The sequence below is a fragment of the Pseudonaja textilis genome, chromosome 2, assembly GCF_049901715.1.
Source record: "Pseudonaja textilis isolate UNSWEBS1 chromosome 2, rPseTex1.2, whole genome shotgun sequence".
Classification (NCBI taxonomy): domain Eukaryota; kingdom Metazoa; phylum Chordata; class Lepidosauria; order Squamata; family Elapidae; genus Pseudonaja; species Pseudonaja textilis.
Genome location: NC_141991.1, coordinates 60,830,484 through 60,834,305, shown reverse-complemented (window position 1 = coordinate 60,834,305; position 3,822 = coordinate 60,830,484). Strand labels below are relative to the sequence as shown.

The 3,822-nt window shown below is 39.8% G+C and overlaps 1 pseudogene; it reads left to right on the top strand.

Moving 5' to 3' along the window:
- Positions 1–623: 623 nt before the first annotated feature.
- On the top strand, positions 624–2,217 carry LOC148126873 (uncharacterized; annotated as a pseudogene).
- Positions 2,218–3,822: the final 1,605 nt, after the last annotated feature.

Here is a 3,822-nt window from a genome sequence, read left to right as displayed (position 1 = left end):
AGCCAGCAGTGTTCAGCAGCAACCAAAAAAGCTAATGCAATCCTAAATTGTATTAACAGAGGATAGAATCAAGTTCAAGGGAAGTACTAATACCATTCTATAAAGCCTTAGTAAGACTACACCTAGAGTACTGCATCCAGTTTTGTTCACATTATAAAAAAGAAGTTGAGACTCTAGAAAAAGTACAGAGAAGAGCAACCAGGTTAGGGGACTGGAGACTAAAACATACAAAGAATGGTTGCAGGAACTGGGCTTGGCTAGTCTAGTAAAGAGAAGAACCAGGGGAGACATGATAGAGGTCTTCCAATATTTGAGGGGCTGCCACAGAGAGGAAGAAGGGGTCAAGCTATTTTCTAAAGCACCTGTAGGCCAAACAAGGAATAATGGATGGAAACTGAACAAGGAGAGATTTAACCTGGAAATAAGAAACTTTCTGACAGAGAGAACAATCATCCCTCGGAAGTTGTGGGAGCGCCATCACTTGAGACTTTCAAGGAGAGATTGGACTGCCATCTGTCAGAAATGGTGTAGGGTCTCTTGCTTGGGTGGGGGGTTGGATTAGATGACTACAAGGTCCCTTCCAACTCTGATGATCTGTTATCTATTATCTGTTAATATTTGAAGCTTCCCATTCTGCACAAAATGTATACCTGTGTTGATTACAACTCTGTCCTGCCCTAGATTACCTTGATAGCTTATGTAACAGCCCAACCTGGTGGAGTTCAGGTATGTTGGGACTATAACTTTTAGGATTACCTATAAGAATGGACCTTACATAAGAGAAGGCTGGGTTAAGTGATACAGAAAATAATCAAGCATTTGATTCACATTGGAATTTTAACCAGTAATTATGCAAAGTGACCTGGAGAAATATTAGCTTTTCAGCAAGCATGACAGAATTGATCAAAAGTGGCTGAAATAGGAAAAAACAATATGAACATTCAGATAGCTGCCTTAATCTGCATGAGTGGCACACAAAAACTGAAACCAGCAGCTTGCTGTGATTTTACCACTTTACAAGAAAGTCAAGGATATGTTTGGATCACTAATGGGAGAAAATTGCTAGAAGATGAGAGGGAGAAAGTAGAACTAGTTAATTCCTTATTTGCATCTGTCTTTATTCAAAAGGAAAAATAGTCCAGCCTATCAAAAGCAGCACCACTTCAGACAGAACAGTAATGCAGATCAAAAGAGGCAAGGAATTGGTAAGTGAATATCTATCTACTTTGGATGAGTTCAAATCTCTGGAACCAGATGGTTTACAACCTTGGGTATTGAAGGAGCTGGCAGATATTATCTTGGAATCATTGAATAAAATATTTCTGAGTTTCTAGGCTGTGGGGGAACTACAGAGGACCGGAAAAGAGAAAAAAAGAAAAAAGAAAAGAAAACTGGTTCCAATCTTCAAAAAGAGGAAAAAGTGAATCCTGGAAACTGCAGACCAATCAGCTTGACATCAGTACCTGGGAACATCCTGGTAGTATAAGATAATAAAGCAACAGATTTGTGAGCAACTAGAAATTAACAACGTGATTACTAGAAGTTAGCATAGGTTTATTAAAAGCAGGTCATGCCACACAAACCCTATTGCCTTCTTTGATAAAGTGACTAAATTAGTAGATATAACAGACTGCAGTAAGGCATTTGATAAAGTAGATCACAGCCTACTTCTTGGTAAGATAAAACAATGTGGGAATAGACTGCACACTATCAGATGGATTTGCAGTTGGCTGACCAACCGCACCAGTGGGTAGTCCTTATTGGAACTATATCTACATAGAGAGAAGCATGCGATGGGATACCTCGAGATTCTGTCTTGGGCCAGGTGCTCTTCAACATCTTCATAAAGGACCTAGATGAAGAGATTGAAGGGACACCATTCAACTTTGCAGAAGACACCAAGCTGGAGGGAATTGCTAACATTTTGGAAAATAAACTCAAAATTCAGAAGATCTTGACAGAGCATTGGGCAGGAAAAACCAAATGCACAGGCACCACCTGGCTCAAAGGTAGTGGTTGTGAGAAGGAACTAGCTGTCATGGTGGACCACTGCTTAACTATGAGTCAGCAGTGTGCTGCGGCTGCCAAAAAAGCCATGGTGGCATCGACAGAGGGAGAGCATCAAGACCAAAGGAAGTAATAGTACCGCTCTTTACTTGGAACCCTGTGTCTGGTTCTGGTCACCATGATACAAAAGAAACATTGACGTCACCATGATACAAAAGAAACATTGACGTCCTAGAAAGGAGTGCAGAAAAAAAACAACCAAGATGATAAAGTGTCTGGAGGCCAAATCATACAATGAGCAGCTAAGGGAACAAGGTATGTTTAGCTTAACAAAAGCTTAGAGGGTGACATGATAGCTGTCTTCCAATACCTGAAGAGGGAAGAGGAGGTCAATTTATTCTCCATAACACCTGAGGGCAGAACAAGAAGCAATGGGTGCAAGCCCATCAGAGGAGGATTCAACCTGTAACTAAGAGGAATTTCTGAGAGAGAGAACAATTAATCAATAGAATAGCTTGCCTCCTGAATTTGTGGGTGTGAAAAGAGTGGACAACCAAGAGTAGATTGTATAAGGACTCCTTGAGCATGGAGGTTGGGCTAAAGAGACTCCAAAGTCTCTTCCAGCCCTATAATTCTGTTTCCCCCTTTTACAGTGGTAGAAGATCCGGTGGCCTAGGGGTGGAGCTCTCACCTCACAATCAGTAGGCTGTGAGTTCGATCCTAGATAGAGGCTAATATTTGGAATAGACTCTCCTGCTCGAACAAGGGGTTGGACTAGATGACCTCCGTGGTCCCTTCCAACTCTTGTTATTCTATGATAAGCACCTTATCCAAGGACTCTGCTACTGATGTCTAAGAAGTCTATTCTCCTGGATATTTAAATGTGAACTACCAATGTGAAGCAATGTTAATAGCATTTTGAACCCCAAGCCCTTAGGCAGAACAGAAAAAGGAAAAAAAACACAGTAACTACTGCTGCCTTTTTCTCTCCGGGCAGACTGCCAAGCCCAGCTGAATATTACTTAAGATTGTTTAGTAAAGTATTTGGAGCAGCTGAGGAATCCCCCTGTTGCTATTCTGTTATGGAGATTGTCTGATGGTCACAGGAGGCTAAGCGGTCAAAGGAATAAATCAATCAAAGCTTTCTTGTTCCCTGAGTGGCTATGAAATTAATTTTTTTTTTCTCCATTCTGGCTGTGTTCAGATTAATGAGAAACATTCTCTTTCAGTTACATTAATTGCTAACATAAATAGCTTATATGAAAAGCACCCTTCTATATTTTAATAAGGGATATTGCTGCATCCAATTGTTGCTCCAGTTAGGTAGGCACTTTAATATTGAGTTGTGTTTTTCCCAAAATGTCTTTCCCGATGCCGCCAAGACTACTGATCTTAGAGCCCTTTCTACGATTGCTTTTTATCAGTGTCCAAAGGGGTAGGGAATCTGAAAGCCAGGCACATCATTGAAATGTGAAAAGGGTGAATAGATCTGAAAAAGAAGCTTTTTCAAAAGGTAAAATTAGACTAGAATGTATCAGCAGAAAAACAGACCTGGCAAATATCTTGACTTTCTCAAACCAAGATTAAAATAACCTTAAAGGGTATTTGTGAACCACAAAACCAAACTATGCTAATAAAATATATATATATATATAAATTCTAGGAAGTGACATGTGCTAAGATGCAGTTAGGCATTTTAATTTTTTTAAAAAATCCCTACATATATTTTACCTGAAGAGCAATGTCACAATATGTCTCAAAAATTGTTTTGGGTGAAATTTGATTTTAACTAATTGTAACGGAGGGAGAGGACAC